Source organism: Bidens hawaiensis, unplaced genomic scaffold (genome assembly GCF_021521415.1).
Source record: "Bidens hawaiensis isolate Kalapana, Puna unplaced genomic scaffold, B.hawaiensis_p1.1 tig00015127_1, whole genome shotgun sequence".
In the NCBI taxonomy this organism is placed as follows: Eukaryota; Viridiplantae; Streptophyta; class Magnoliopsida; order Asterales; family Asteraceae; genus Bidens; species Bidens hawaiensis.
The window spans coordinates 241,902-252,910 of NW_027492341.1; the positions used below are offsets into that span (position 1 = coordinate 241,902).

At 32.7% G+C, this 11,009-nt stretch overlaps 1 non-coding gene across 1 annotated transcript; it reads right to left on the bottom strand.

Moving 5' to 3' along the window:
* Positions 1 to 9,758: 9,758 nt before the first annotated feature.
* On the bottom strand, positions 9,759 to 9,832 carry TRNAF-GAA (transfer RNA phenylalanine (anticodon GAA)). The gene has a single exon. It is a non-coding gene; the product is annotated as a tRNA-Phe (tRNA).
* Positions 9,833 to 11,009: the final 1,177 nt, after the last annotated feature.

Below are 11,009 nucleotides of genomic sequence, written 5' to 3' on the forward strand. Positions count from 1 at the left end.
AACGTAAAGAATCTTAGGAGTTGAAAACCTTTACCCCATACAAAAGAGAATACTTAGTTATACATAACAGAGAGTAAAATATTACACCGAAGCTTGATTTTAAATTTTTTTTTTTGACCGAAAAACGACTAATATTACCATAAAGTTTGGCGATAAATGATAATTAGAGACCATGCCTTGCCAAGTAGGGTTGTGAATCGTGTCTAGTAGATGGGTTTCGGGTTAACATGTTGAGAGTCTTTAACCTAACGCAACCCATATAGTTATTCGTGTCATGTCGGGTTGACATATTTAAATCTGTGTCATATTTGAGTTGTGTATTGGGTCAACCCATTTTACATTTATTTACGAATATGAGTAATACCTGCTGACATAATAACAGTTTAAACAATTAATTATTCTTATTCATGTAAAACATTTTAGTAATTTATGATAGAACTAATTGTTTTTGTGTATTTGTCTCTCATACCCGATTAATAAACTTGGTTTTACATATTTAGCTCGAAATAGAGGTGTTAGAAGTGAAGTATAAATAAAAGTAGTTAAAAATAAATTAGTTTTAGTTTCAAAAGTTAACAAATATATATGAAAAATTAAAAATCCAAGTGTTTAAATTTAAAATATAACACTTCTTATCTCTAATATCAAAATATTAATTTCTTTAATATTCTTAAACTGATTAACAAGTAAACCCGGCCATTTTTTAACGGGTCGACTTGATTAAAAAAAGAGGTCATGTCAGCAAACCCAAGAGCTATAATTTTTGCTATATTTTTTCACGTGAGGTTCAGGTCAAGTAGGGAATTACCGCCTATATTGCCAAGGGACCAAAACCCATGCATGTTTTTTCTAATTTTTTTATTCATTTATTAAAAGTATTTGACAAAGTTACATGTAGGTCCCGTCTTTGAGGAGTGGTGTGTGGAGCTCTTACGATATATAAAAGATAAAAGTCAATGAGTTCATGAGTTGTCATAAGATTAGGGATGTCAATGAAACCTGTATCTAATAGAAATATCTGAAACTTGAGATAAATGAGACATGTAATATCCATCAAATTAGGGTATGTAACAGGTTTGAGATTAGTTTTGATATTTTTTACAGGTTGGGACATGTATGAGATTTCTAATATACTCGATTACCTCGTAAGATTGTCCTCATTTACCCGATTATATACCCGAGTAACCCTACACACACACACACATATATATATACACACACATACATGTATATATATGTGTGTGTGCGCGCGCGCACACGTATTTTATTGCAAGAAGTGCGAGAAATGATTATAGCGGCTAATCATAGATTTTCTTTGTATTTTTAATTTTAATTATATGAAAGAGTATATTGGTAATCTTTTCTAATATTATTTAATGGTTATATATATATACACACACACATGCTAGTAATATTACAGCGATAAGTGAAACTTAATCACTCGTTACACAAATCAATGGTTAAGATACACAATGGATTTTTGGTAAATAAATTGATTTTTTTGCACCGTTGTTTTTCACTTATAAGGGAAAACTTTTCAATGATGGGTATCATTAGAGAAAGTAACATTTGCAATCCCTGCTTTCACTCTCTAACTGCTTTACATAAAACCTTGCGCGGAATCTTTATATTCTATGGAATTGATACACAAAATCGGCGACTTTAAAGTGCTTTGATTCTGCTTGTGTATGTATAAGTAGCCATCGATCGTCTATGAATTTGTCTCGGGTGTTCTGAATCTAAATTGGGGGGTTTTATCGTTTGCTACTAACAGGTCAATAGGAAAGAAATTAAAGATATGTAGTTAAATTTGTGGTGTTTTGTAGAAGCAAAGTATAATTAATAGTAAATAATGTGTATACATCGATGTAATTTACATGCAGTTGATTAAAATGCCGAACACTACTTTCGATAAAAGGCTAAGTTGACTATTTCAAAGTTTGTTGATTCTATTTGTGTATGTAATGTATGCGATTGCTCATCTTGGTTGTGTAGCGATATATTTTGAAACAAAATTGAGGTTTTATCACATGCTACAGTACCCTAGGAAATAAAGTGTTGGTATGTCATATAACTGATGGCGTTTTTATTAATCATATACGAACTAGGTAATGCATACACTCGATGAGCTCATCGTTGGAGTGGGTGGAGACCATCAATATCGGAAAGGATGTTAGCTTTTGGTTAAGGGTTAGTGAAAATTTCCATACCCGTATTGGTTGTGGAGTTTACTGTAACATTGACTAGTTATTGATGAAACTGAGGATGATCCGCCATAAATGCATAAGGTTTAACACACTATTAGAGACCGGCCTGATGATTAGATTGAAAAAGAAGTTGTGATTGTGAATTATGCAATCACCGACCAACAGTACTTGTACTACGGACAAAGGGTTCACACAATGTTAGTTGTTATTATGTTTTTATAATTTAAAATAGGGCTGCAAGCGAACCGGATGTCCAACGGACGTCCGATCGTCCATTCGGCAAGAAGTTGCTTTATGTTCGTCTGTTTAATAAACAAATCGGACATGTAAAAAAAATTCGTTCGGTAACTTTAACGGACAAACATGGACAAATGCCAGGTTCGTTTGATAGTGTTCGTGGACGTCTGGTAACCTCCGTCCGATTGCGTCCGGTAACATCCGTCCGGTATTGTAAGTCTTTTGATCAATCTAATATTTTAATTTAATTGTGAAATTTCTAATGTTATTAATCACACTTTTGTATTACTACATATGTTTAATGTCTCTTATAGTGGTCAACTTTATGTTAATATATTATGTGTTAAATATATTTGTATAATATATGGTGTAATTCTAAATTGTAGGTGAAGTTGTTTGAATTTATGTTTGGTATTAATATATAACCGTTTATGTTTGTCCATCCGTGTCCATTGTCTATTAATGTTCACATGTTCGTTTGTTCGTTAATATCCAGTAGTGTAATGTGTTTGTTTGTCCATTAGTGTCTACTAGTGTCCATTAATGTCCATTTACAATATTAATGGATGGATACTGAGAAACTCAATTTCTTAATGAACGAACAGGGACATGGCTTTTCGTTTGGTAGAGTGTTCGACTGTTCGTGAACCGTCCGTTTGTCCATTAAAAGCTTAACGAATGGACACGAATATGCTCTCGTCCGGTCCGTTTACGCCCCTAAGATTTTTAAATCAAACGAGTAGGCCCATATTATATTTTTATAGGCGGACGGTGATATTTTATTAAGAAAATTAATTTTGAAACATCTTACTGGTTTACTTGGTAAACGTTTCAAAATATCCATATTTTTATAATTCCTTAAAATGTTCCTAGCGTCTCCATCCATATTTTGGTCAAAACAAAAACGGCACGCCAACTTTTTAAACTAATAAGAAGAAACTACCTGACAAGAGGGATAAAATTTCGATTTAAATACGTGCTTCTCACCAATGTTCCAGGGTCTCATTTAACGATGTTTGGTGGGGAGGGAAAAGAAATTATGAGAGAAAAGAAATACGATGAAGAGCTTTTTATTTTTTATTTTTTTTATTATTATTTTTTTTTGTTCCCGAGTTTAATAAAAAGGAAAGAAAAAACAAGGAATTTACATATTTCATGTGTTCCCGAGTTGAGAAGAAAAGAAAAAAAAGTTATAGTTCTACTATTATACTCTTTACGTAAAACTAAATTAAAATTAGATTTGAGAGTAATTTAGTAATTGATAAGATTTTCTCTCATAATCTCTCCAATTTGGGATGAGGAATATATGTTTAAATTTTCTAGTAAATTCTCTTCTTTTTCCTCCCATTCTCTCCTTAAATAATATCTGGAACATGATATTATAACATTTTCTCTTCCTTTTCCTCCCATCCCCTCATTAAATGAGACTCTGGAACACACCGATGGGATACTTCAAGGAAAGTTTCAAACTCATATAGTAACACTGTGTTCACCTATAAATCCATGCATAGCTTCAAACCTATATGGTAAACTTTTGCCACATAAACCCACACCACTTTCCTTTTAATAAATAAACCCTTGCCACAACCAAAAAAACAAAAAAATATAGGGGTACGTGGGGGCAGGTGAGCAGGTGATTTTATAGTTTGTGGGCACTTAAGGGTAAAAATGATGTTACCGTTTAGGATTGGTCGTGCATGGGTAGTACCCATGAGTGCCCCTTCTCTATTGGCATAAATATATTGTAACTATTTAAAATTTAATTAGTTTGAATATTATATTACTAGCTTTTGAACTCATGTAATACATGGGTTTGTCAAATATTATAAACTAGTGATTTACCCGCGCGTTTCGCGGTAAACTTGGGTGTCGCAACGGCGAGTCAACGCGAATCTAGTCAGTATTAACTATGTTTGTTACGTCATTGGAAATAAAACAAATTGAAAACAAAAAATAAATATAAAATTGAGGTAGGCCAATGGCGTGGCGCGGTTGGTCACGTACAACAACAACGAGTCAACACGGATCTAGTCGGTAATTGCTACATTCGTTATGGTATTGGAACTAAAACAAAAAATAAAAACAGAGGTGAGCCCAGTGGTGGAGCCAGGTATTCTTTCCTATGAGTTCAGAATGTTTTGGTGTTCGATTTTTTTCCAGCCTCAAAGTTTTCAGGCCGCCCGGATGGGTCAGGTCCATCATTCGGCCAAATAAATAAAACACAATATCACGACCATAACAAAAGTATATCATCAACATTAAAATAAAATACAAGTTATATTAAATAAAAAGGCTTACGTATTATAATTGTTCCAAACACGTTTTCAGGTATTGAAAACGAATCATAACATCTAAGGTCGCGACTATCAGAAACAACTCATTTTCAATATAGCAAATGCAAGCATCATTCATATAAACGCTACCCATCTGATTAGTTCGAATACTTTTTTAAAATGATGATAGAGGAGATCAAAAGGAGTACATCCTCATGTATAAAAAAAGGGCGACGAAAGGAACTTGATTGGCGAGTTTGTATAAGTTTACGTTTAAAAACAATTGAAGTTTGGTGTTGTATGTTCCTCCGTTTCAAGCTTCTTGTTAGGCATATGAGTTTTTTTAATAATATTTTAGTCGTTCAAAAAATAAAAATAAATATGGATGAATGATTATGACCATTAAACAAAATATGGTGCTACACATATTATTATAATAAAAGCAATATTTGTCTGGATATAATTTTTGTGAGCATAGAGAAATTGTGAATACTCCTCAAACCATTTTCTTCTCCATGTGTGCCCTAAAATTAAATGACATGTATTCAAAAATGTCACAAAAACGACGACATGCTAGCTGATGAAATGACATCGTTGTCTCTCTTTAAAATTCAATTTTTTTTTCATTGGCGAATGGCGAAATGTTTCCGGAGATTTCGTGACACTAGGTTCGTTTGGCGAATAAGAATGAGTTCGCTCATTAAATCGTACATATAAGTTATATATAAAACCGATAATGGACCGCGTTCAGCTAAACCCGGTGACTTCTATGTGGCTCCGCCACTGGGGTGACGTCAGTCCGGCCCAGACGCTGAGGCAATGACTCAACGACACTCGTATAACATATGATATTTTTTTTGCTAAAATATTTGAAACCATGTTTATTCGGTCGGTAAACACGGTCGTTGGTAAAACTCAATCGTTGCAGCAGCAAGTCGACTGATATTCGGGAGTTGTGGTGGTGAGTCAGTAAAACCGGGGCACTGGTAAAAATCCGAGTTTCTCGGCGGTGGGTCAACGCAAATTTTGTCGATTTCGTTTACGTTGGTTACGACAACAGAACTAAAATAAAGTTCGGTAAAACCCGGAGGTGGTTAATACCCGAGTGTTGTCGGTACTGGAAGTTTCGGACATTTTGACGGTGAGACGACACGAATTTGGTAAAACAAAAAACAAAACGATTGTTACGAATCTAGAAAAAAATCGGTTGATAAACTTAGACGTTTTGGGAGTTGGATTTATAATAAACTTGTTTTATAAATACTTTGGATTTTTGCTAATCAAAACTTTTTTTAAACAGGCCTGATGGCCCAATAATGACACAGAGAGAAAAAAAATTTGAAAAAACTTCTGTTTCGAGCCTTGCAGAGATTAGAACCTAGGCAAATAAAAGAAACACCAACTTCTAACAATAACTCTGAAGTCAACGGACCTGAACTAATTTAGTTGTTTTAGTTGCAAAAGTGTAAGGCTCTGTTACCGGTGCCTTACGTTGGACGTTGGATTTACTCATAAACATAGTTCCATTTATCAGAGTTAATTAAAACATTCGCGGAATATTAAAACTTTCATAACATTACAATAATAATTCATAACATGTCTTAAAACATTCATCTTTTCTTTCAAAATCAAAACATTGATTATAAAATATAATAAGTCTTCAGATGCCAGACTCTTATTCTTCTGCCATGTGTCCCTGCTCAAGCCAACTGTCTCATTCTACTCGCCTGCGTGCATACTAAAAGTAAGCTACGCTGAGTGAGTTCTAGTTAATCATAAATCATACAATACATATACTTACCTTCCATTATGCATCCGAAGATACATAATACTTACTTTACTATTTACTTTCAATACATAATTTCATACATACTTTCATACTATATAATTACTGTCCATTTTATCTTAGATATTATAAGGGTCTGATCCCTCTGTCCTTGTCTATCTAAGATATTATTAGGGTCTGATCCCTTTGTTGTCTATCTCAGATATTATTAGGGTCTGATCCCTTCCTTTTCTATCTCAGATATTATTAGGGTCTGATCCCTCTTTTCTTCTCTATCTCAGATATTATTAGGGTCTGATCACTTTCTTCTCTATCTCAAATATTATTAGGGTATGATCCCTTACTTCTTCATCTTCGTACATACTGCCTCTACATACCCGTAACGTACATATACTTTCTTTAATCATTCATACATATTCATATGTTGTGTGTATATATATATATCATACACATCCATCTTTCATATACATACCTTCCTTGTCAATACGTGCAATATCCTAAGATCGTTCACGTACCGACAAGCTTTCAATCACGTTCATAACATAATATCTAACACATAAATCATACATTGAATACACTTACCATTTAAGGTCCGCTCTGCCCACGAAGAGCTCACGGATTTGTTTTTGGTTACCCAAAACGCGTTGGTGATTGAAGAGGCAGGACATTACTTATGAACCAGTGATCTCTCTTGTCCACGGCCTATGTGGGATAGCCTAAGAGTGGGACAATGTTTTGTTTGCCAAGGGTGTTACTGGGTCCAAGGGGCAGAGCCCCTGGCTGGGTTAAGCTGCCAGGTTAGTTTGGAAAAGTTTTATTTTCATTAACTGTCTTAGCACATTTTCCGTTAGAATTTCATGATAATATTTTATTGTTAACCTCTTAATCCTTTAAGGTATTTCTATAAATTAATAAAGTCCAATGGCTATTTTGCAATTAAATCATTCTTCCCTAAGTCCAGGGACTGTTCTGTCATTCTTTTAAACTTCTAATTCGTTATCCAATTTCTTAACGAATTGGGGTTCATTCGTTACTTCTGTTTTTCATAACGAATTGGCTAATTCGTTACTTCATAACGATTTGTCCTTCATAGCGAATTGGCCTATATAACGAATTGGCCTTAAGACAAACTGAACCTTGTAACGAACTGGTTCTTATAACGAATGACCCTTTTATAACGAACTGGCCATCATAACGAATTGGACCTTAGCGAATGGGAATAATGAATTGGGGTTAATTCGTTATCTTTTCCTTAACGAATTTGGATATGAACTAAGGCTAGTTCGTCATTCTTTCTTTAACGAATCAGCATACGAATTAGGCTAGTTCGTTAAACTTCCGTTAACAAATTAGGGTTAGGTCATAGAATGTCAGAAACATTCTCTGACATGCTTAACCTCATACGCCGTTTTCCGGCGCCGTCGTCGGAAAACCGCGATTTCTCCGGAAAAACGAGATCTCACTCGTTTTCCACTGTTTTTCATCGTTTTTCGTCCCGTTCGATCTAGAGCTGAGCTAGGGTGACCCCTAAGCTCATCTTTGACCGGTTCATACCCGATTCCATCCGAATCTTGTGACTTTAATGGTTTAAGGTGCCGGCTCGTCGTTTTGCGACTAGATCTAGCGGGTTTGAGTTCATACCATATCATACTATCATACCTTGGATCGGTGCTTGGTTTCTTGGTGATTTCGAGTAGAGAGAGAAAGTAGGATGAGAGAGAGAGCTAAGTGTGTGTTTTTGATGGTGTATGGAGTTAGTGGAAATGAAGGATTAATGCATAAATATGGTTTATATACTATGGGTCATGGGCTCAAACCCATGGTCTTTTCTTCCTTTCTTTTATTATCCAAGTCCATAACCCATATCTATTTAACCCAACACTAGCCCGACTCATAATAACTCATATTTTATTTTATTAACCGAAACGAGAAAACTGTACGTTACAACAAGTATCTTATATATGTGAAAGTGCTTGAGCCCATATCAGTTTGTGGCACCAACTTTCTCCTTTACTATATATAGATAATAATTAAGATGAGTAACTTGAAAAAATGAACAAAATCAAAGGTAAAAACATAATACACACACACACACACATATAGAATTGAGATCACGTAAGAACCATTTTAAAATTGAGAACTTTAAGAACATTTGAACCACAAAAAAAACTCTTTTTATGAAAAATAAAAAATATACATGTGTATAGTTAAGATAAATGATAATGTACATATGTGTATTATGTAAATCAAGATTAAATAAAAATATACATATGTGTATAATTATGGTGTATTATTATTTTTATTTTTTTTATGAAACTGGGATGAAAAATAATTTTTTTTATAGTTTTTTTTAATAATTTTTAAGGGTTTTTTGTGTGGCTTAAAATGGTTCTCAATTTCAAAAAGTTGTCTTAGGATCCTTACTATATATATATATATATATATATATATATATATATATATATATATAGGGAGAGGATCATGAGAGAACTCCATTTTATGGAGAGAACTAGAGAACTAATAAAGAAATATTTTTTATTTTTTTTCTTTCATTCTTCTTATATGTTGTTATTCTTCATCACAAAAAAATATAAAAATAAAAAAAAATTAAAAAAAATTAAAAAAATTTAAAAATTAACGTTGGAATGCATATATGCAAACACATCGATTTTTTTATAATACATATGTGCAATAGTGCGCATTTTGATATTTGAAATAGTGTTGAGTAGCATATATATAGTTTTTTGTATTGTATATTTGCAATAGTGTTATATTATATACGAAAATTAAAAAAATCGATGTAGTGCATATGTGCATCAGTATTGTATTACATATATGCAATAATGTGTTTTGCATACAATTATTAGTGTTGTATTTGCATATATTCAACAATGTGTATTAGATAATGTATTTGTGTTGAATTATATGCAATAAAACACTATTTTATATAGAGAATACACATTAATACACATACGCATTACATCGACGATTTTTTAGGAAAAATATCATCTTATTAGAAGGAAGAAAGAAAAAAAATCACAAAATAATTTTTTTTAAAAATAGTTAAAAATAATTCTTTACTAGTTCTCTAGTTCTCTAGTTCTCTCTAGATCCCACCCCTATATATATATATATAGTGTTCTTGCCTCTATCATTAGCTCGGGTAGTCCCCGTTTCTGGTGTTTTAGTCACCTTTCAATGGCTCCCTTAATGATGTGCGAGGAATTGCCCTATTGAGTAATGGGACCCTTGGCCCGCTTAGAAGTGGATTCGAACCACTGACACAAGGATTTTCAGTCCTTTGCTCTAACCAGCTGAGCTACCTGAACCACTTTCCTAAAAGATGTTTTCTTCATCGAATAGCGCCCTACCTTACCACTTGACTAGTAAAAAGCCCTTGTACTAAAAAGAATATTATATATAGGCCTTTTTCGCTTCTTCGTCAAGCTTTCGAGCAGCTCTTTCAACTGCCGCCTAATCCCCCTCAAGAACCGAGAGCCACCCAGCCCCTGGACAGCCGGAGGGAGCTATATATATATATATATAGGATTAGGATCATGTGAGAACTATTTTGAAATTGAGAACTTTGAGAACCATTTTAAACCACAAAAAACACTCTTTTTAACAAAAAAAAAAATAAAACAAATAAAAAACTTGAAAATAAAAAAAGTAAAAAAACCAAAATTTTTTATTTTTCATCCAGGTTTTAAAAAAAATTAAAAAAAAAATATCGGTTTAACAAAATTATACACATATGTATAATACTTATTTTTTAAATTTTATACATTTTTTTTATACAGATATGTATGATTTAAGATATATGATAGTGTACATATGTGTACATTACGTAACTAGAGATTAAATGAAATTATACACATGTGTATTATACGAAGTTTTTTTTATGTTTTTTATGAATCCGGAATGAAATAAAGAATTTTGGTTTTTTCACATTTTTAAAATTTTTGTTATTTTTTGTTTTATGATTTTTAGAGGTTTTTTTAGTGGTCCAAAATGGTTCTCAAAGTTCTCAATTTTCAATTGTTTCCCTTAGGGTCCTTACCCTATATATATATATATAGTTTGATCTATATAAAAATATACATGTAGTTTGATCTATATGTATATTTTTATTTAATCTCGATTTACATAATATACATATATATAGGGGATGGTTCAGGAGAAATATATATTTTCAAACATAATCAATGACCCTTACGAGAAATGAGAGAAATGAATCTGGGTCATTGATTATGTTTGATCTATGGTTCAAAATGATAATGACAATCTTGTAATAAATAGCAAATCATTTATGAGACTTTTAATATAGAAGGGTAGTTTGGTCTTATTGTTTTATAACAAACATTTAGAATAAAAGAGTTTCCAAAAAATTGGTTTGTAAATCATTTAATGATTCTAGTTACCAATCTTCCGATCCTAAAATTCAAATATCAAGATTTTTCATTTTAAAGTATCAATCAAAGCTAGTTGATTTTTTCCAACTAAGCC